Source organism: Capra hircus, chromosome 7 (genome assembly GCF_001704415.2).
Source record: "Capra hircus breed San Clemente chromosome 7, ASM170441v1, whole genome shotgun sequence".
NCBI lineage: Eukaryota > Metazoa > Chordata > Mammalia > Artiodactyla > Bovidae > Capra > Capra hircus.
The window spans coordinates 43,827,829-43,852,353 of record NC_030814.1 but is presented as its reverse complement, the minus strand read 5'-3'; positions in this window follow the sequence as shown (position 1 = coordinate 43,852,353).

The window sequence follows — 24,525 nt, the reverse complement described above, 5'->3', positions numbered from 1 at the left end:
AGTAAAAATTAACTGTATCTTCATCTTGAGCCTTCTTTGTTTTGGTGTGTGTGTGTTTTTTTTTTGTTTGTTTGTTTGTTTTTTTTTTTTTTGCATTTTCATTGCAAAGTCAATAAATTTTCAGTCATCCCTAGGCCTGGATTTGCTGCAGTGGCTTGAAGCCCTGGAAATCGATCACATTCTTTTATTCCTCTCCCTGCCTGACATGTTTGGATACAGTCATACTGCTCTTTAGGACAAGCAGGGTCACCGCATGATAGTCACTCTTGGCTGACTCTGGAGGGAACACATTTGTAAGTGGCAGACACCTGACATGGTGAAGGCCCAGTGGAGCTGGGGTTCTCATTTGCCAACAGCCCTTTGCCCATTTGGCCATCCTGCCCTGGAGAGGTGAGAGCATCCTCTCTGGAGTCTGTCCTGCCTGCCAATGGCCTGGGCAGGGGAACAAGGGGTGTTCCATGGGCAAGAATCCACAGTCTGGCTGGAGAGCATCCTCTAGTCATTTATTTCTCCATTCCTTAATGGCTCAGGCTTTGGAAAGCCAATGTGGAAACTGGATGCATTGGGATTCAATGCATATCCTGTATCTTTCTCTCTGCCATCTCAGGTCTGCCTTGAAGCAGCCTCAACATCACCCTTAGAAGCAGCATCCAGACCTATGATGGGACCTATAAGTACCATCTGCCCTTGTTTTGACCACACATCTCCAGCTCTTTATGCAAGTGTGGCCTCACGTCCAGATTCAGAGAGTTCAGAGAATTGTCCTGAGAGCCTGCTCTTTTACAGTGAGTTGCTATTTGGATCTTGGAGGTGGGTGGGCGAGGCTGGAATGCTGTTTGGAGCAACTGCAAATTGTACATGGCTACCATGTGCTCTTTGTCAGGAGGCCCTGGAGACATTTTGTGCCTCCACAGATTCCCAAGGGACACAATTTGTCAGAAAGATTGTGTTTCAGCAGGTAGAGCATTTAAAGTTTGGAATCTTTAGGCAGAGCTAGCTTCTGGCATAGGAGGAGAGGGTACTTGCTAAGTAAACCAGCCTTCCTTTATTTATCCAGAAATATATCTGCCACAGATATGTCAACTTGTCTAAGAGTCCCCACACTGGAACCTCATTGCTGAGGGTAAACATATCTCCCTTGAAAAATAGAACTGCAGAAGTGGTGAAGAGGAAGGTTTGCGATCACATGGTCCTGACCTCCACCTCCATGCTGAGAGATCTCGGGCAGATTTCTGTACCTGTGCAGAAGGTGGGAGCAATTTCTGAGCTCTCTTCCAGCATTCAGTTACAGTAGGATTCTGTCCAGGCTCATAGTTTGCTCCTTCTTGAAGCCCTTCCTAATCATTCCAGCTCTCACTGATTTTTTTTCTTTTTCTGAGTCTGTGTCATGCCATCCAGTCGTTGGTCATTTGCACGATCTTGGGTTGCTTTCTGTATTTTCAGTGTGTGTAAGTAGTGTTGCTTGGACAAGGCAATAAAGTCTTTGAGGGTAGGAAATATAATTTTTATGCCTCTTAAAACATTGCTGCATAAATTTGGCTGATAAGAGCAATTGATTGGAGATATTAATTTAATAGTTTACTGTCTGTTTCACAAGAAGACTGTAATAATTCAGTAATTCTGAATCTCTTCTGGGATAAACATAGTCATATCTTGGTTTTCCAGATATATAATAACAATGGTAATATCTACAAGGCAACAGCTTTTGACAGTTTCCAAAGAATTTTCCCATTTATTGTTTCATTTTAACCTCTTAAAAACTCTATGAAGTAGGTAAATGGTGCCAACATGGTTATCTCCATGTTATAATTGATAGCATTTACTTAATATCATATGGTGATTTAGTAAAAGGTATAGGTCTGATGTCCAAGTATGCTGATCTCAGGTTCACTGTTCTTTCTGTTGTATTATACTTCAGTTGCTTTGGTTTCTTTGGAAAGAGAAAGGGAAATTATATGATGGTAATTAAGTGGACTAAAATAAAGAATATGGATGGGAGAGGGGCAATATGGGTTTACTGTTGAGGTTTCAGGGTCTGAATGCTTATTAAAGATTTGGGATTAAATCTTCAGTCTAGATGTCATCTTTGCTAGATGTGTGACCTTGGGCAATTTAATTAAACTATCTAGCTCTGAGTTTCTCATCCTTAAAATGATTGTAATAATACCTACTCCAAGGAATTCTGAGCATCATATAATACACATGAAAAACTTCAATGGCCTGGCACATAGTGCTGCTTCATGGCTATTAACTGTCATGGATATTACTGCATGACATTAGATCGTTAGGTAGAGCAACCTTGGACAATTACAATTATGAAAGAGACTAGTTCTTCTTTTGCAATCAATATTTTTATTCTTTGAATTCTTTTAAATTCACCAAATCAGGTTCTTACAGAGCTTCTTTTACTGATGAACACAGCTAAACGTGGAACACAGATTCATGAAGAGGATGGGAGGAGAACTGATGGAAGACATTCCTGCCGAATTCATTTTCAGACTTGTCTGTCCCAGTGTTTCCCAGACTACCTGTAGTGAAGGAGCAGATTTTTCTTTTTTCGCCATACCACATGGCATGTGAAATCTTAGTTGCCCGACAAGGGATTGAGCCCATGCTTCCTGCATTGCAAGCATGGAATCTTAATCACTGGAGCATCAGGGAAGTCCTTGAAGGACCAGATTTTTTAAAAATAATTTCCAGTTTTTATGGACTGGTGCTTTAAAAAAATATAATACAAAGTATTTCAGCAATGTTAACTTGCTATAAATGTTTCTAAGGGCTTACCCTTAGTTTCTGTTTTGATGTCACTGTAGATGAGTCCATGGATCACACCTGGAGAGGTTCTTGTCTCTCCCAAGTCCTTCCAAGCCAGCCTTTGCAGGGCCAAAATGTAGCTGGTCTGATATCAGAGTGCTCCCCAAACCCAGAAGCCAAGTTGGCAGTATACTTTTGAATTGCTATTTTGTCTAGCTGAAAAATGTTCTCCCAAGATGCTGCTTTTCTGATAAAGCTTTTGTGCTCAGGTTTGGAAGTTTAATTACTGGAGAGTGAAATAAAACATTTCAATCAATTAATGTAGTAAAATTCATCCAGTAAAATCCCTATATAAGTAGGGGATAGAGGATGAAGATGAGAACTCAGAGTTGGATTAGACTGTGGTAATTTTCTGAAGGATGAGCTGTCACAGAAAGCTTTGAGCTTGATTACTTAGTCTCTAAGTTGGAAAATGGAGGTGATAAGAAATTAGTGAAATGATGGGAGAGCCATTAATGAGAAGCCAAATGAGGCCAGTGGTACTAAGAAAGAAGGGAATGTCAGCGTCAGTCTCGTAAGGGCTTTAATACAAGGATAGGCAGGTGGTCTTCTATATCCTGTGATGTCAAGAAGCTCTTATTTATTCATTTATATGACAGACGTTTACACATTTGTGTAAAATATACACAAGTATTTACACATAAATATTTACATTCATTTGACAAATATTTGACAAATATAGTGCCTTCCTAGCTTTTATTATGCATCAAAGATACAGCAACAAAGAAAACACTCAATTTTAGCCTATTAGGTAAACTGTCAATTAAAAGTGCACTTACAGTCAAAAGTGATGCTATGGTAATATACACTATGGAAGTCTAACCTGGCCTCTGAGATCAGAGAAAGCTTTCCTTTAGAGGTAGTATTACCTACCCAGGTATAAATTAAAAGTTTTTAGGCATAGGAAACAGCATATGCAGAGACCATGTTTGTGTGAGAGAGCTTTGTGCATTTAAAAATCTGAAAGATGCCCAGGGTAGTTGGAAAGTTAAGAGGATGGAAGACTTTAAGATGAGGCAAAAGATGCAGAGAGGATTCATGAAATCTCATGAAACACAGGCTTGGCTCATTATCCTGAGCACAAAAGGTGTCCAATACAGCACTTTGAACAGGAATAAAGAGTGATACAAGAGATTTGCATTGTGGAAATACTATTTTGGCTTCTGTACGGAAAACTGATAGAACCTTGAGAGTCTTATCAAGTGACCAGTCACTGATGAGATCTGAGCTAAGGTGCTCTGAGCTTTGGTGGTAGCCATAGAGGTGAAGAAAAAGGGATTAGAGATGAATGGGCAGGACTGCATTTTGGGGATGCGGAACATGAGAGAGATGAAGTGGAAGATAGCTTTCAGGCTTTCCTGGTGGCTCATATGGTAAGGAATTTGCCTCAGTGTAGGAGAACCAGATTGATTGCTGAGTCAGGAAGATCCCCTGGAGGAGGAAATGGCAACCCACTCCAGTATTCTTGCCTGGAGAATCCCATGGACAGAGGGGCCTGGCAAGCTCTAGTCTATGCAGTCACAAAGAGATGGACACGGCTAAGTGACTGACCCTTTCCTTTCCTTCTTGCATTTTGGGGATGTGGGGCATGAGAGAGGCGGAGCAGTGGAAGATAGCTTTCAGGTTTCTGGTTTGGGTGATGGATGAATAATGATGCCTTTCACAGGAAGGGTCTAGAGTAGAGGACGGAGGTGGAGATTTGGTTGGGGGGTAAGTTCTACTTTTGACATGTTGCCCTGAGGTTCTCATGGGAAATCTAAGGGGAAATGTCCAGAAGGCACTTAGATGTATGGACTCAGGAAATCAAGAAATATTGGGGGTATAATTTGAGATATAATATTGCGCCAGCTCCTCCTAACTCTGAGGCAGGGCTGGCATAACTTTCCTAGCAACTCTTTCTTGTTATGCGGTTCTCCTCCACCCTAAGGGCTTATGGCATCACCTCGCCACTAGCAGAGCCCTCATCTGCCCTTCCTCTCTTGACAGCCTCGCATGTTATGGGCTTCTCATCAAAACCCAAACTGTCCTGTGCATGGTAGGTGATAGATGAGTTCAGTTTAATTCTTTCAGTGGCGTATGGTCTGTTGAACAAGCTGTCCCATTTTTGAAGATACTGTGTTTGAAAGTGGTAAATGTGCTACCTCTCCTGCTCCGTACTACCCATGCCTACCTGAGTATATTTGCATCGTAGCGGGACGATTCTCTAAGGGATCTTTCCCTCAAACATTGTTCTTCTGCCTTTAAAATAGCATGCATTACTTCGTCTTACCTCTGTTTATTATCATATGCTACCTTTTATAATGGCTTCCCTGGGGGCTCAGTGGTAAAGAATCCACCTGCCAATCAGGAGATGTGGTTCAGTCTCTGGGTTGGGACGATCCCTTCGAGAAGGAAATGGCAACCTACTCCAGTATTCTTGCCTGGGAAATTCCATGGACAGAGGAGCCTGAAGGGCTACAGTCCACGGGGTTGCAAAGAGTCTGACACAACTTAGCGACTGAGCACAAACACCTTTTATAATAGATTTTTTTCCTTTTTTCCTAGTGTATTCATTTGTCTTCCCCAATAAATGATAAGTTACCTGAGAATATAAGCCTTACTTTTAATTTTCTTTACCCTGAACAATGTCTAGTGCAGTGCCAGCTGAATTCATTTGTTGAAAAACAGACATGTGGCATCAGATACACATGTATCTCTAAAGGGGTAGGCAGGTGTTTATGCAGATCACAAAGGTCATGGAGGTATTCTGACATAGAAGGTGGGTGGGCCATAGAGAGATGTGGTGTGAGAAGGACATATAGGTGGTTGTGTATTTACTGTTGAGGTTGACTTTGTCAAGCTCATACACACATGGATATAGAAGGCATGGTTGCCAATACTTAACAATATCAGAGTCAGATTGATTCCTGTGGTTGAACCATCAGTCTAGCAAGGTCCAGCTCTTTCCATGGGGGACTTTCTCTCTGTAGAAGTGTCTTACTCTGAGTGAGTTTCATTGACTTCACTTGCTCGTGTGTCTATCCTGTCAACTTCCTTGCTCAGAAGATGGCCAAAGGGCCAATGATGAGAGACACATTTGTGCTGGTGACTGATCTCCCGCCTTGCCTAACAGATGCCTTCCATGGGAGCCTCCTTGGTCCTACCATGGACTAGCAGAGCCATATGTGATTGCCCAGGCTTCCAAACACTGCTGCTTGCAAATCAGTTCCTGACTGAGGAATTTCAGTCATTATTTGCATTTAATGTATGAAATAACAAAGAGGGGACACACAGAGACTCACAAATACAGACAGACAGACAGACACTGAGACAGACAGGCAGTTCAACACTGGACAGGAAGATCTATTAAAAGGGCTGAAGAATTTATGTACAGTTGCAGTATCTGACCCAAGATGGCCAAACTAATGGGTTTTCTATTGTTTCCCTTTATTCTTCATTGATGTCCTCTTTCTTCCCTAGAAATTTATTATTCTGGATCACTTTTACTTATTTCTTCTCTCCTCTGTTCTCCAAAATGAGCTTTCTTCCTCTTCTCTGTCAGAACCTGGTTGTCCTGTGTTCCAATCATTCAGTGTTATGCCCTTGTTGTGTAGCTTATATCACAAACCACTTCAAGACTGAGTGGTTCAACTGGCAACTCCTCAAAGATAAACATTCTTCTTCTAAAGAAATCCTACAATGTTAAGGAGTGAATACAGGTATTTGGCAGGCTTCACCTCAGCTGAGGAAAAGATATTGGCAGGGAATTTTTCTGGCAGGTAAATGTGATCAGAAGAGCTTTCCCCAAAAGGAAATAAAGGAAAATGTATTTATTCCTATTATAGCAAAAATCAGTAATACATTCTTCTTATAGAAAACTTAGTACATACAAGTTGGAAAAAAATCCACCAAATTTTCTATATCCTGAAAAAATCTGATATGAATATTTTAATATTTATTTCCACATTTGTTTCTCACTACAATTCTTTTTCTTTTTAAGAAAAATGTAATTGAAATGAATTTGACATATAACATGTACATTCAAGGTGTACGATATGTTATTTGATGCATTTGTGTATTATAATAAGAATGCCATTGTTGTGATAATTAGCATCTATCATCTTGCACAATTTTTTAAAATTGGAGGATAATTGCTTTACAATGTTGTGGTGGTCTCTGTTGCGCCTCAACACAAATCAGTCATAATCGTATATATATCCCCTCATGCTTGACCCTGTCTCCCCAGCCGTTTGACTCACCTTGGTGGTTATCCCAGAGCACCAAGCTGGGCTCCCTGTGTTATATAGCAGCTTCCAGCAAGTTCTCTATTTTACACACAATAGTGTTTACACGTCAGTGCTACTTTCTCAATTTGTCCTACTCTTTTCTTCCCCTGACTGTGTCCACCAGACCAGTCTCTATGTCAGTGTCTCCATTTCTTTCTGTAAATAGGTTCATCAGTACTATTTTTCTAGATTCCATATATATGTGTTAATATATGACATTTGTTTTTCTCTTTCTGACTTACTTTGCTCTGTATAACAGGCATCTGCTTTACTACAACTGACTCATACTTGTTCCTTTTCATGGCTAAGTAGTATTCCACTGTGTATATGTACCACAGCTTCTTTATCCATCCATCTGTTGATGGGCCTCTAGGTTGCTTCCATGTCCTGGCTGTTGTAAATAATGCTGCATAACTACTGAAGTGCACGTGCCTTTTTGAATTGTGGTTTTCTCAGGGTATACACCCAGTAGTGGGATTGCTGATATGGTAGTTTCATTCTTAGTTTGTTAAGCAGTCTTCATGCTGTTCTTCACAGCGGCTGTACCAATTTACATTCCCACCAACTGCAGTAGGGTTCCCTTTTCCCCACCCCTGCTCCAGCATTTACTGTTGGTAGTTTTTTTGATAATGGATGTTCTGATTAGTGTCAGGCAATACCTCATTGTAGTTTGATTTGCATTTCTCTAATAATGAGCTGTGTTGAGCATCTTTTCATGTGTTGGCCATCTGTATGTCTCCTTTGAAGAAATGTCTGTTTAGTTCTTCTGCCCATCTTTTGATTGGGCTTTTTGTTTTTCTGATATTGAGCTGTATCATCTGCTCATATATTTTAGAGATTAATCCTTTGTCAGTTACTTCCTTTGTAATTATTTTCTCCCATTCTAAGGACTGTCTTTTTTTTTTTTTCAATATTATAACTGCATCCAACTTTATTTATTTTTTTATGCTATACAGTATGTCCTTGTTGGTTATCCATTTTATTATTATTTTTTTTAATTTTAAAATCTTTAATTCTTACATGCGTTAAATTGTGTTTATTATTTCCTTTGCTGTGCAAAAGCTGTTACATTTAACTTAGTCTCATTTGTGTATTTTTGTTTTTATTTCTGTCATTCTAGGATGTAGATCAAAGAGGATCTTGCTGTGATTTATGTCGAATAGTGTACTGCCTATGTTTTCCTCTAAGAACTTCATAGTTTCTGGCCTTACATTGAAGTCTTTAATCCATTTTGAGTTTATTTTTGTGTATGGTGTTAGGCAGTGTTCTAGTTTCATTCTTTTACATGTAGCTGTCCCGTTTTCCCAGTACCACTTATTGAAGAGGCTATCTTTTCTTCATTGTATGTTCTTGGCTCCTTTGTCAAAGATAATGTGCCCATAGGTGTGTGGATTTATCTCTGGGTTTTCTTCTTGTTCCACTGATCTATATTTCTGTTTTTGTGCCAATACCATACTGTCTTGATGACTATAGCTTCATAGTATAATCTGAAGTCAGGAAGGTTGATTCTTCCAGCTTCATTTTTCTTTTCTAAGATTGCTTTAGCTATTAGGGTTCTCTTGTGTTTGAATACAAATTGTGAAATTTTTGTTCTAGTTCTGTGAAAAAATACCGTTGGTAGTTTGGTAGGGATTGCATTGAATCTGTAGATTGCATTAGGTAAAATCTGACAGTATTGATTCTTCCAGTCCAAGAACATGGTATGTGTGTGTATATATGTGTGTGTGTATATATATACACACACATGCATATATCTCCATCTGTTTGTGTCATCTTTGATTTCTTTCATCAGTGTCTTACAGTTTTCTGTATACAGATCTTTTATCTCGTTAGTTAGGTTTATTCCTAGGTATATTACTCTTTTTGTTGCAATGGTGGATGAGACTGTTTCTTTAATATCTGTTTCTGATTTTTCATTATTAGTGAATAGGAATGCAAGGGGTTTCTGTGTATTATGTGACTTTACTATATTCTTTGATTAGTTCTAGCAGTTTTCTGGTGTCATCTTAGGGTTTTCTATGTATAGTATCATGCCATCTGCAAACAGTGAGAGTTTTACTTCTTCTTTTCCAACCTAGATTACTTTTATTACTTTTTCTTTTCTGATTGCCATGGATAGGACTTCCAAGCTATATTGAATAATCGTGGAGAGAGTGGGTACCCTGGTCTTGTTCCTGATCTTAGAGGAAATGCTTTCAATTTTTCACTGTTGAGAATAATGTTTCCTGTGGATTTGTCATATATGGCCTTTATTATGTTGAGGTAGATTCCTTCTATGCCTACTTTCTGGAGAGGTTTTATGATAAATGGGTATTGAATTTTGTTGAAAGTTTCTCTGCATCTATTGAGATGACCATATGGTTTTAATCTTTCAATTTGTTAATATGGTATATCACATTGATTAATTTGCATATATCGAAGAATCCTTGTATCCCTGGGATAAATCCCTCTTGATCATGGTGTATGTTGCTGGATTCTGTTTGCTAGAATCTTGTTGAGGATTTTTGCATCTATGTTCATCAGTGCTATTGGCCTCTAATTTTCTTTTTTGGTGATATATTTGCCTGGTTTTGGTACCAGGGTGATGGTTGCTTTGTAGAATGAGTTTGGGAGTTTGCCTTCCTTTGCAATTTTCTGGAAGAGTTTGAGGAGGATAGATGTTAGCACTTCTCTAAATGTTTGTTAGAACGCACCTGTGAAGCCATCTGGCCCTAGATTTTGGTTTGTTGGAAGATTTTGATTACAGTTTTGATTTCCATGCTTGTGATTGGTCTGTTCATATTTTCTATTTTTTCCTGGTTCAGTCTTGGAGGGTTATACTTTTCTAAGAATTTGTCCATTTCTTCCAGGTTGTCCATTTTATTGGCATATAGTTGCTGACAGTAGTCTCTTATGATCCTTTGTATTTATGTGTTGTCTGCTGTAACTTCTCCTTATTTGTTTCTAATTTTATTGACTTGAGTCTTCTCCCTTTTTTTCTTGATGAGTCTGCTTAATGGTTTATTACTCTGACTACAATTTTGTATTTTTCAGTTGCATTTTAGAAACAGCTTTACTGAGGTATGATTAATATACAAAAAGTTGCAATATTTAATGTATACAACCTGATTAAGTTTTGAGATAAATATACATCTGTGAAACTTTCACCACAATCTGCCATAAACATATTCGTTACTTCCAAAAGTATAATTTTTGGAGGTTTAAATGATATTGTTGTTGTCACAGTATAACTTATTTTTTTGTCTGCCTATTTTTATTTAGTATTTTAACTGATATTTCCCAAGGTTCTTCAAGAATATAGTATTTAATATACTTGTCATATAAAGCAGAAAATTCTGTTAGACTTAGTTTAGCTTAAAATTTCTCAACTGGACCTTTGGGTGATTATTTGTTATGAGTACTTCCAGTTTTCCTTGAGAAATAACACTGCAATGAACAATCTTTAAAGAATAGGTATACATTAATTTTTACTAATAGTTTTTTACTCATAAAAATGTAGTAGTATCTGAAATCCTGATGTGATATTTTCTCCAAGTCTTTACAAAGTTCTGTAACACAAAAATTCTTCTTTACTTTCTCTTCCTGAAGAAATGCTCCTTCAGATGCCCTCATATGTGAAGTTTTCCTAGGTCTTATAGGATTGATAACTCCCTCCTCTAGGCCCACACAGGCCTTTGTTTAGCCACAAATCACAGAATCACATTGTGATGACTTAGCCCAAAACTTACTTCTTGGAGATCCCCATGATCTCTTTGTCTAACTCTAGATAAGTACCTTAGTTCACTGTTCATATAGTGGCTCTAGACTTACCCTACATGGCACGTACTATAATTACAGTTAAATAGCTATTTGGGTGAGCCTTTATTCAGGCTTGCCTACTTCACTGGGATGTAAGTTGACTGTTTCCCTCCTTGTTCATGCTCTGTCCTCAGAGCTTCACACCAGTGCTCAGGAAATGGCTGCTAAATGAATGAAAGGATTGGAAGAAAGGACTTTCCAAAACCCTTTAAACAAGAAATTAACATATGATCCTGCAATTCCACTTCTGGGGATATATCTGGAGAAAATGCTAATTCAAAAAGATGCATGCATCTCTGTGTTCATTACAGCACTATTTACGATAGCCAACACATATTCAGTTCAGTCGCTCAGTTGTGTCTGACTCTTTGCGACCCCATGGAATGCTGCACGGCAGGCTTCCCTGTCCATCACCAACCCCCGGAGCTTGCTCAAACTCATGTCCATTGAGTCAGTGATGACATCCAACCATCTCATCCTCCATCCTCCCCTTCTCCTTCTGCCTTCAACCATTCCCAGCATCAAGGTCTTTTCCAATGAGTCCATTTTTCACATCAGGTGGCCAAAATACTGGAGTTTCAGCTTCAGCATCAGTCCTTCCAATGAATATTCAGGACTGATTTCCTTTAATATTGGCTGGTTGGATCTCCTTGCAGTCCAAGGGACTCTCAACAGTCTTCTCTAACACCCCAGTTCAAAAGCCAACACATGGAAGCAACCTAAATATCCATTGACAGATGAATGGCTAAAGAAGATGTGATACATACACACAGTTGAATACTACTTAATAGTGAAAAAGAATGAAATAGTGCCACTTGCAGCAGCGTGGATGGACCTAGAGATTATTATACTCAGTGAAGTAAGTAAGACAGAGAAAGATAAATATATGATATCACACATATATAGAATTTAAAAAATGTTGCAGATTAACATATTTGCAAAACAGAAATAGACTCATAGACATAGAAAACAAACTTATGGTTAGCAAAGGGAAGGGGGGGAGTAGGAGCAGAGATAAATCAGAAGTTTGGGATTAGCATATACACACTACTATTGATGAAGTAGAAGAATAACTGTATAGCACAGGGAAGTATATTCATTGTCTTGTAGTAACTTATAATGGAAAGGAATCTGAAAAAGATATATATATATACATATATATACACACACATACACACATGCATATTATACATACACATATATAACTGAGTCACTTTGCTATACAACTGAGACTATTAATAACACATTATAAATTAACTGTACTTCAATAAAAATGATTAATAAAAATGCATGTTTTTTTTAAAAGGGGACAAAATTAAAAAGTCTCTAGAGAAGAAGAAAATAGAAATAATATCTGTATTCATTCATAATCCAGATCAGTTTGTAGACACATGCACTGACGGCTAAGCTATGCTAACCTTTTCACGTATTTTACCTTATTCAAACCTTGCATTAGTTTCACAAGTTGGGTATTGCTCAGCCCTCCTTACTAATAGATAAAGAAATGGAGGCTTAGTTAGAGAGGTCATATAACTTGTCCTAAGTCACACAAATTGTAAGAGGGGAGCTGGGATTTGTCTGATTGAATTTGAGTTCTTAGTCACTATGAAAGATTCCTGTTATGTTCTTTTCACATTGGACTGGAATTTCTCTCCTCATAACCTCTTGCTTGGTGGAACTAGATCTCTGTCTTGAGCCCTGGGGAATGGGCTGGTCCTCCTTCTTCATCCTAGCTCTCCCCACACACAGATTTACCCCTGCTGAAATATCCCCTGTGTGCTCAGGCACTTCAGTCATGTCCAACTCTTTGCAATCCTATGGACTGTAGCCCTCCAGGCTCCTCAATCCATGGGATTCTCCAGACAAGAATACTGGCATGGGTTGCTATGCCCTCCTTCAGGGGATCTTCTCCACCCAGGGATCGAATTCTCATCTCTTGCATCTAGGGGCATATTCTTTACCACTGAGCCACTGGGGAAGCCCAAAATATCCTCTCCTCCAGGCATAATTGTTTCCATTCCTCCAGCCATTCCAGTTGGGCTACAGCATAAGCTTTCCTACCCTTCCTGCTTGATGCTTTTATTTTCACTTGAGCACTTTACTTTGCTGTGGAGAATCAGTCAATTCCTGTACCTGGAGGACACTAAGATGACTAGCAGGGAAAGAAAGAATAAGAGGAAAAAATGTAAGTGATATCTTAAGAGAGAAGTAAAGATTAAGGCCATCAACTCTGGAGGCAGACCACTTAGGCTTAAATCTAAGCTCTGCCTCTTCCTGGCTGTGTGAGCTGGGACAGACAGTTAAACAAGTTCTAAATCAGCTGATCAGATTCTTGGGTAACTGAGTTGAGTGCACGACAGCAAATAGATTGTATACCACCCTCAAGCCATCATCTTTAAAAAAAAATTATATTTAGTTTTAATTGATTGATGGTTGCTTTACAATATTGGTTTGATTTCTGCCATATATCAGCATGAATTAGCCATAGGTGAATTTTTGTCCCCTCCCTCTTGCCCTCTTCTTGCAACCTAGAGAGGCTATTATTTTCCACCATCCTAGAGATGTTTACTGAGCAGCTTTCTAAGTCCCCATTCCTGTTAAAAATACTTTGCCTGTATTGACTTGTCTGATCCTCATAGCAACCTATGAAGTGGATTATGCCATTATCCCCACATCACAGATGGAGCTGGAATTGTCTTGTTCAACCTCCCACAACTAGCAAATGGAGGAGCAGGTGGTCCAGCTGCAGAGACTGTGTTCCTAACCGTGCTACCTTTCTGCCTCAACTTCATAAACTTATCTTCAGGGCCGTTCACAGCCTTCACGCATGGACAACTCACCTTATGTTCCTCCACTTCGAGACATTTGATTCCTCTGGCAAACTCTTATCTCCTGGCCAGTGTTGGCTGTCCTTGCCTGCCCTCTCTTACGAGAGTTGTTAAAATGGGAGCGTGGCTCACAGTGATTGATGGCCTGAATGCTGATCATTCCCTACGTCTCCAGGCTCACAGTAAACATTTACTTTTTGTTACACAGGAACAATGAGGTTTCATACAGGAGATGGATGTCGGGTGTATATATAATATTATGCTTGTCTGACTCCTTTGAACACCCAACTCTCATTTCCCAGGCTTACTCAGGCAAGGGAAGGAGACACTGCAGGGTGAGCTGTTTGACTTTTCAGAGGACGCTCTGAAAGTTTGCAAGCTACGTGGAGTTTTTGGTCTGTTTTTTTTTCCTTACTGAAGGACTAAGAAACATGATCTCTCTCAATAATCTGGTCGGGAGCTACTGGCTATCCATGTATCAACAATTCTACTTGACCCAATATTGTCCATAATGTTGATTCACATTTTTAAATGTTAATTTTGTTTTTTATTATTTTATTGTTTTTATTTTTACATTTTTTTGGCATGCTATGTCTTCGTTGCCATGCATGGGCTTTCTCTAGCTGCAGTGAGTGGGGGCTACTCTCTAATAGCTGTGCATGGGCTTCTCATTGTGGTGGCCTCTCTTGTTGGGGAGCTTGGGCTCCAGGATGGGCAGGCTTCAGCAGTTTTGCTGCATGTGGAATCTCCCTGGAGCAGGGATAGAACCCATGTCCCTTGCATTGACAGGCAGATTCTCAACCACTGGACCACCAGGGAAGTCCTTTAACATAGATACATAATTTAGCTTAACCCTAAGCCATGATGTCCCCCAAATCGTGGATGCCCTGTGGTGATTTTCCTAATACTTATTGCAGGATGTATGTGAGAATGCAAAATGCTCCCTCATGTCCTTGTGACCGTGTTACTAGGACTAGTTGAGTAGCTTGTATGCAGCTCTCAGCACCACCACGTCCTTGCTCAGTGACCCTAGGCAAGCCACAGCTCTTTTGGGGACCCTTTCTCTTCATCTGCAAAATGAAGCAGGCTCTTAACATTCCATTTTTCTACTTTTGTGTTTTGTCTTTCCAGCTCAAAGTAATGTTTACAATAGAGAAGAGTTCATATAGGCAGACAGGCTAAAATGTTTTCTCACTTACATAACTGCAATTTCCAATCTTTACTTTGGGAGTAGGTTGGTAGTTCTTGTCATTCATCTATTATTGCTACTCAGGAAATACACGAGGAGGGATGAAGCTGCTGAAAGATTCTGTAATGCAGTGAGAATGGAATCTAAGTTGAGGGGAGCAGAGCAAAGGAGCAGCTCTGAGTGAGCTAGGAAATGGCAAACTCCACCTTTTAATGGTGTTGCCCCAACTTTGAGCGGATTCTCTCCTTGTGTTTTCTTACTCCTTGCTTGTCCCTTTCCTCCCTTCCATCTTTGGACCTCCTTCCCCTTCCTGTCTCCTTTCCCTCCCTTTGTTTCTCAAATGCTTTTCCATTACTTATGACAATGAGAAAACATGCATTTCTCTCCACATTGGGAGCCTCTGGCTCTCACAGCCTGGCTCTGGTGCTCCAGTCTCTGAAAAGCTTACCTTTCATCTGGCCTGCTGCTCTGCCACAGCTGGAAGGGCCTTGGAAATCATCTCAACCATACCCCCTATTTTATAGGAGGGGAAACTGACCAAAGGGATAAACTTGCCTTGGATTCGTGTACTTTCACTTAAAGGCAGGAATGGGGCTAGACTTTTTTTTTTTTTTTTTAGTATAAACATATATTTTTTAAAAGCAGAAAACAATTTATAAGAACTTTCAAGTAAAATGCACAAGACTCATCATTTGTTCTGAGGACTGTCTTACCAGATCTTTAAAGGTCAGAGAGTAAAATGCTGAGACTCACAGAAACTGGTTCTTGCTACTCATGACTTTTACCAAATAATTCCTGCCTCAGGTAATGCAATCCTTTTGGATCCCAGTTAGGACCTTGGTCTTGTATATGCTAATAACCCCAAGCCATTCTCCCTCAAGGACTTAATGCATTGTTAAGAGATTGTATTTTATGCTTGCATTTCCTGTTAATTTTGAAGCATCAAGAAGACAAGTATCTGTCTCTTTTTCCATAGATTATCCCCAGTTCCTGTGACATAGGAATAATAACAGTAAATCTTAGTGGGCACTTACCTTGAGCCTGGCTCTATCTTAACACTCAAATGAGAGGTGCTGTGGTTACCACTCTCATTTGACAAATAGGAAACTAAAGTTTGAGGAGGCTAATTAACTTGCTGAAGTCACACAGCCAAGTAAGTGGCAGAGCTAGGTTTTGAGCTCAGACAGCCTCACACCAGGGCACACAGCTTACCCATTGCCTGTCACACAACAGATATGCAACATATGTGTACTGACTCAGAACTTTTTCTTAACTATGCTACCAGCTACTTCACTCCCACTGTGAGACTCTTCTGGCAGAGGAGGGACAGATTTATTTTTGAATCACAGATCTCTAGCTTCAGGGAGCTAGTGAGTTGTCTAGGGTTCTTGTTAATGCAGACTCTTTGGACCTATCTCAGACCTATGACCTGAATCACTGGTGTCAGGGCCAGGAATCTGAATTGCTAACTGCCATCCAGATAATGTCAATGCAGTTGGCCTGGGGATGACCCTTTTGAGAGGTAACCTTTTAAAAAGTCTTTCTTAAACAGGTCAGCTTGAACAATGGCCTGCCACTTGTTAGAAATGTGAAGCTTCTACAATAACTTTTTTCTTTTTTCTTTAATTAAAAAAAATTATTTATTTGGCTGCATTGGGTCTTAGTTGCAGCTTCTCCATTGAATCATGTGGGATCTTTTGCTGAGGTGCATATACTTTCTAGTTGTGGTGCGCAGGCTTAGTTGCTCCACAGTATTTGGGTTCTTAGTTCCTCGAACCAGGGACAGAACCCACGTCCCCTGCTTTGCAAGGTGGTTTCTTAACCACTGGACCACAAGGGAAGTTCCACTTTTACCATTTCTGTTTCCCTCACTTAGGAAAAGAATTTCAGCTCATTAAGTAGAAAAGCCTAGTGCACAGGATCTCTAGTGTGGGGGTAGCAGAGAACCAGCAGGGTCAGCAGTCTCTGGTTGAATGATTGCAACCAAACCTGAACTGGAGCCTTTGCATTAGACTGTGAAATTAGCCCTCACTTTGATGTTAAAGCAGTGTGGTGACTTCTTCTCTTGGGAGCACTTCGATACTGAGTCTGATTGTCAGAGGGTCAATGCTGTTCTGAGATCTATATGTTACCAAGTCCAAGCTTGTACTGCTCACTGCACAATAGGCCAATAAATCAAGAAACAAGTTGTTGGGGCAAGAAAGAGCGACTTAATTCAGCAAGCCATCAACTTGAGAGGATAGTGGGACTAGGGTTCCAAAAAACCATCTCCCCGAGGAAGAATCCAGGCTTCTTTTATACATAAGGGGGAACAGTGTAGTTGGTTGTTGCAAACTTCTTGGTTCCAGTGTCCTTTGTTCTGTGAGCTGTCCACATAGGTCTGGCCATAGAGTTCTTATAAACCTTCAACAAAGGCAAATGTTATTTTCTCTCCTGTAACTTTTTACCTCTGTATGAATGGAAGTGTTATACTTTAAATGGTCAGAGCCTTGAGAATGGAGACAAAAGTCTTCTCCTATCCAAAAACTTGTAACAAAGTCGTTTGAATGCTAGTCCCCTGTTATGTGTGACCAGAGGGGATCCTGTTGCTTTAGTCTACACATATTCTCCACTGTCCATGTAAACCATTCACAGAAAACTCAAAATGAATCTCCTACTTCTCCTACTCATAATACGAATTTCTCTCACTTACCCACACATGCATCCATCCAACAAACTATCAAATACTTGTCAAATACCTGCTGTATTCTAGACTCTGTTTCAGGCACTAGAGGTTAGTGATGAATATATAGAGAGGCTGCTCTCATAGAGTTTTCTTTGTAACACAGCTTCATGGTCCTTTGGGTTTCCTGTCACCTGTTTCCCAATCGTTCCTCCCTAACTGGTTAATATTTTATTGTCCCATTCATTTTTTTGTAAGATAAATAGGTCAGTATCCCACTCTTGCTCAGATGTTTTCTATATATGTATGTGTTTATGTAGTAGAAGTGTATACCTACACATGTATACACATACGTATATATACACATGTACATACATTGGTACAACATACACAGTAAATGTATAAACTTAGCAAGCAAAGATTGATTCTCAAAGCTCAGAGCCATAATTTACTCTTTCAACAAATGTTTAGGTGCTACTGTGTGCTAGTCACTGAGTAAAGCCAGTTTTGTGTTCAAAGAACCTTTACCCAATTCCTCAGTATGGGCTCTGTTCCTCATTTTCAGGGCAGGTACGTGAGAAAGAACTGCCAGGTGAATGCCTGCCTGTTTCTCTTTATTTGCGTCATTTATTAGAAAGAGTCATGGAAAGAGAAAAGGTCCCCTTATGTTTTCAACTGAAAAAACAGATAATTAACCCCACTGGAAAATCATGTTCTATGTAAATGTCAATAAGTTGTTTCACGTTAGAAGGTCCAAAAAACCTACAAGGTAAACCCCAGACACCATCTTGATGCTGAAATGAAAATTGTTGCCATACCCTCCAATGTCCCCAGTTGCAAAACACAGCCTTTGGGGAGATTTATTGGCAACAAATTAGCTTAAATTTATTGTAGATTATTGATTTCTACATTCAGAGGTTAATGAGGTTTGTGCCTTCATTCAACACTTCTGCTCTGGGGAGGATAATGAGATTGCCTGAAGATACAAACCATTCAATTAAAATAAACAGAAGACTGTAATGTGCATCCTGGCTATATCCTGATACTTTTCCCACTTGTCTTTTCTTTCTCAACGTATTTCTAAAGTGATTTTCATTTTTGCATGTCAGGAGATGACAAAGATGATCCCAGGCAGCACTCTACCCGTCACAGATGATTCCCTCATGGACCCTTACGTGGAGAAGTAGAACTAATCTATATAATCTATCAAGGTTTCTTTCCTCTGATATGCCTACATTCGGTGTCTCAGTGGTAGAAATGCAAATTGATTGATGCTCAATTAGAAACAGACTGACAGGAAGATCCAACTATTGGGCTGGCAGCAAGTTCATTCAGCTTTTCCACAAGATGTTACAGGAAAACCTGAATGAGCTTTTTGGCCAAGCATGAAGCATGAGGTATCGTGTCCCTAGATACTGGCTAATAGCCTTTTAGCCAATATGATGCTGGGCTTAAGTAATTTCAAAGTATTGTTTCTCTGACCATTACAGATTTTCTGGCTTAATAATTTATTTGCAAGTAGTTTTGGTTCCATCTTTATCTGCAGGCTAGCACAGATGTTTTACAAATCACTAACTTAGTTCATTTATTTAACTCTAGATGAGACTGTAAACTTTGCAGAGAGCTCAGGGTCTGTATTCTTTTCAAGGGCTTTTGTGAAGCTCGCCACAGCCTGAGTTAACTAGGAAGAACTTCTCTATTGTCTGTATCTGACCCAAAGCCTTAATGCAATGAAAACCTGGCTCCCTTGGAGAGCCACTTAGGAAGAACACAGGAAATTGTTCTCTCAACAGTAACTTTATGTCTATCCAAAGACAAATTACATCTTTTCTTGTGTATTCCTTTGATAGTTTATCTTTGATTTAGTTCTCTGGGGGCACAGATGGAAGGCAAGTTCCTAGACCTAGTTCACTTTTAAGTCATGAAGCGTAAGGGCTGAGAGGAAGCCTAAAGTTCATTTGAATCCTTTCCCTCATTTGTCACTGGGGAAATAAAGCCCAGAAGGGAGCACTCAGGTCCAGGGTTGTGCAAAGCCAGCTCTCTGAATTTTCCTACCACCAGAAAATCCAGGCATTCTGGTCTCATCCTGATAAGAATGGCCCTCAAAACCCTGAGGCTGTCTTCACACCTAGATTGATTTCTTGGGGACATACGGAACATAGGATACCCTGTAGCTCCTTCTGCCAGTCAGACACAGTTCTTGTTGTGAAACCACTCAGAATACATTTTGATTACAATGCCATGCACTGACTTATTGACAAAGGTCAGCTTAAACATTCTTCTGTAAAGTGTAAGTCATGAGCGAAACTAAAATTTGTAAAATGTTAAAGAACCTATTGGATCCTTGGGAATCTTACACTTGAAAAACATCCTAGAAATAACCTAACTTGACTCTTAACATACCTCAATCCACTTTATAACAGAAACATTTGAATATGACTGATTACACAAAATCCAGTAAAGCACATTTCTTAACTTTTTAGTGTTGGATGACCTTCTGTAATGATTTTACTTTCCTGGGATTTCCCCCCATTCTTTTTCTTTAAAATAGCATTTGAAAGACAAGCTTGTTACCAATAGAGCTTACACTAATGTAACATAGTCACCAAAAACTTGCCTTATTTGGAGTGAACTTTAAGCAATGTCTTAAAAAAAATTTGGACATGACACCTAGCCATATTGCCATTCTTGTCCACCAGAGATTGGAGTTTGGGATGTAACACAAGAAAGCAATGAACCAGAATGATCTGACTTTTCCCATGTTCTTTCAGAGAAAATTTTGGGGGATATGCTAAGATTTTAAAAATCTGGGTGCAATGGTATTAGAAACTTTTAAAATGAGCATTTTATGCAGATGAAACATTGACCTGAAACAAACTGTATTGAATAGAGAGCTAAATCTCAAGGAAGAGTATGGTAGATGGCCCTGATTTTCCTTCAGGAATGAAGGGCATCTTTTTCCAGCTGTAGGCTGCCAGTTCTTATAGGAATTTTTCCAGTTGAAAAGCTCCTCCTTGCCCAAGGTCATGTCCCCTTCTCGGGAGAGACCCTAACCAAAGACCAGAAGGTATGGAGTATATATAAAGGTTTGTCCCCTATTGACAACCCAGTACAACTCTGAAGAGTCACTGACTAAGACTTTTATTGGGAATGCATTGCGCTGAGCTTCCTGCTTTGTCCAGTCTTGCTTCCTGCCTTTCCAAAGGTGTTGACCAATGAGAACTCATCTTACTAAACTCCTTACAGGCCAATTTCTATCTCAGAATCTACTTCCAAGGAAACTCAACCTATAACAGAGAGATTGCTCTTTCAGGATCTCTCTAGAACGGGGATCAGCAAATTCTGGCTCACAAAAATAATGTTGTTCACTGTCTGTTTTTATAAATAAAGTTTTATTAGCACACAGGCACAGTTATGTGTTTACATGTCTTCTATGCTGCCTTCTTGCAGAGTTGAATAGTTGTTAAAGAGACCGCATGGCCCTCAAAATCTAAAACATTTATTACCTGATCTTTTATAGAAAAATTTTCCCAATTGCTGCTATTGAATACTGGAAGAAACACAGATAGTAGATAATAGAGAAATCCAGGACAGGAGTTTATCAGAACATGATGCATTCTGGATGGAGTTTTAAGCATCTGTTTTATGTCTTTGATCTGTTCTTTTCTAGTCATATTCATGTCTGAGCTTTGCTCTAACTCGCTCCTGGGTTGATACGGAGAGAGTAAAGAACGTGAATTTATGATCCTGAGTTTGAGTTTTAGCATAATAAAATGAACTTATCTTCTCTTGTGCTTTAGTGTTTACAAAAACATTTTTACACTCACCTGTTTATCTTGGGGTGTACAGAGCATGGTCTGCCACCTTCATTTGATAAAGACTCTGACGTCCAAGAAATTTAAGTTGTTGCCTATTATCATGTTTTTAAAATCCAGAACTATGGTCTCATATTTCACTTATTTTTCTATTTCTTAGCAAAATAAATGGAAAAGCATGAAAGAGTCATTGTTGGGCAATAAAGTAGTAAGCAAAGAAAGAAGAAGCTGTAGTGATTTTTTTGCAAGAGAAAAATATCCTTCTCTGATGATTGTTTATATATTAATGCACCAAATGTTTATTGACGCACACTGAGTTGGCATGTGGAAAAAACCTGATATCTCGAAAAAGTTTTACAGATAGTTTTAATGTGAATTCATTTGGAACCAGAGGTCATGCCCTGATTGTTAATGCCTAGTACCTTTCAGTGGGCCTTGTGTTCATAAAGGAGGCAAATTTATTTTTCTTTTTAAAAAATTGTTAATGTAAATTTACATACAGTGAAATGCATAGAACTTAAGTGTATAATTTGAAGAGTTTTGACAAATTCACATAAATCTAACCCACGTCATTTTCAAGATAGAATTTTTCCTTCCTACCATACATTTCCTTCTTATCCCTTGCCAGTCAACACTCTTAAGGAGGCAACTTTAGCACCCCCAAAGAATACTTTTATGTTTTCTTCTTTCACTTATTAATTTCTTTCTTTAATCAACAAGTAATTATTAAGTACTTAATTTACCTATGAACAAGCTAAATGTGGTTCCTGTCTACATGGAGCACATAGTGCATCAGGGAGAGACACAATTAAGCAAGTGATAAGTACAAAGTGGAGAGGGGCTCAAAGAGGGGGCAGTGCAGGGTGCTGTGTATGTACCTATGTGGGATCCAGTAAAGAAGTGACATTTAAATGAAATCCAAAATATGAGTAAGAATCAGCCAGGTGGAGAGGCTGAAGCGTGTGTTAAATAGAGAGACCAGAACAGTCAAAGGCCCAAGAATGAGAAAGAACATGATGGAGTAGAGGCCGTGACAGAGGCTCATTCGGAGCATAGAACAGGGGAGAAAGTTGGTGAGAGATGAAGCTGAAGGTACACAGAACAGAGGGCAGTTCATAAGGGCTTACCTGCAGGTCACAGGACGTAATTTCAACTTTATTCCAAGGGTATCAGGAGTCATTGAAGGTGATTAAACAATAGAAGGGAACTAAGTTTTCTATCAAAACATAACCATTAGCAACAACCAGGTAGCTGTCTTCCACACAGGAGCCAATGGTACATGAAGCCTGATTAGAGAAGCCAAAGTTAGAGGCTTAGACCCTCTCAGTCTAGGCAGGAATGAGCAATTCAAGTCCTACCTGCCCTGCAGTTGTCAAAACAATTCAAGTCCTGCCCCTGCAACCACCGCAGTCTTGTTTTCTGAGGCTCCTCTCCTTGAGTTCTGAGACCTGAGTGAAAAGGGCATTGTTGTCTGCACTTTTTCTGGCCATCAGCGTTTTGATTAAAGTCACTTAGAGGTCCTTAGCTTTGAATGAAACAGACTGAAGTCTTGACTAACCAGGCCCCAGTCCTTCAAGGGGTAAGAGTGAATCATTTCTGCTAGATTCATGCATTACTCCTTGACTCTGAAAAAGGGCAAGATGCCATTTTCCGATAAAATTACACTTGCTTGCAGATCATCACACTGCTGCCCATTGGACCCATTTCTCTCTTACTTATGCACCTTGAAGTTGTATGTCATCAAGAAGTAGTAGATAGCCAAGGAAGAGGGCAGGTTTACCTTTGAAGCCTAAAGTCTCAGTTGAATAAGTTGAAGATCCTACATTACTTATGAATTGCAGGCATAACTCAGGCATAGGCTAAAGCTCTGGGGGTTCATAAGTAGCCTCCAATTTCCATAAAATGAGAGGGTCAGAATAAGGTTTTCAAATTGGAGATGTAATTTCACTTTTCCATGCTTTCATTTATTTTACTTCTTTCCCTTAGATCTTGAAAGACAAATACATGGGTAAGTGATGGACAGGACAATTTTTATTATCAACAATTTACTGAAGTGATGTAAGCAAAGAGTCTTAGGGGAGGATTTAGAAGATCTTTCATTTTCACATGTTTGAAGATCTTCCTATTGGTTTTCTGTTCTTGATTTCCAGTTTTATTCTATTTTTGGCCAAAAAAATAGCCATGTGATTTAAATTCTCTCATGTTTAAGACCTGTTTTGTGACTTAGGATGTGGTTTGTCTTGGAGAATATTCCATGAATGTATATTCTTGAAAAGAGTGTATATTACATTGTTAGGAAGAATATTCTATTCAACATTTTTGTCAGTTAGATAGCGACAAAATATGGTGTTGTTCAATTGAATATCCTTGCTGATTTTCTTGGGCTTCCCTGGTGGCTCAATGGTGAAGTATTCTCCTACAATGTAGGGGACACAGGTTTTATCCTGGGCTGGGAAGATCCCCTGGAGGAGGAAATGGTAACCCAATCCAGTATTTGTGCTGGGAAAATTCCATGAAGAGAGGGGCCTGGTGGGGTACAATCCATAGAGTTGCAAAGAGTCATCTGTGACTGAGCATACACACTAATTTTCTGTTTAATACTTCTGCTAATTGCTGAAGGTAGGGTATAGAAGTCTCCAACAATAATTAAAATTTTGCCTATGCATCTTTTTAGCTCTATCGGTTTTTGCTTCAAAATTTTTTCTTTTTTTTGCAACTCTATTGTCTGTTATATCCATATTTAGCATTGCTATGTATTCTTACTGGATCAACCTATTAATCATTATGTAAATGTCCTGTCTGTCTCTTATAATTTTCTGAGCCCTGAGGTCTACGTTGTCTTATACCAGAATAAACATTTCTGCATTTATAAAAAAAAATCAGTATTTGCACAATTTTTTGCAATAATAATTTGCATCTATCCTTTTCTCATCCTTTTGCTTTTAACCTGCCCATGTTATGTATGAAGTGAGTTTCTTATGGATAGCATAATTTGGTCATAGTTTTTTATTCATTCACTTTTCATTGATACGGACAAGTAAATCTGTCTTTTAATTAATATATTCAAACCATTTACAGCTAAAGTGATTACTGATGTGTTAAGGCTCCCACTATTGTCTGTTTTCTCCTTCTTGTTCCTCTGTTTCTCTCTTCT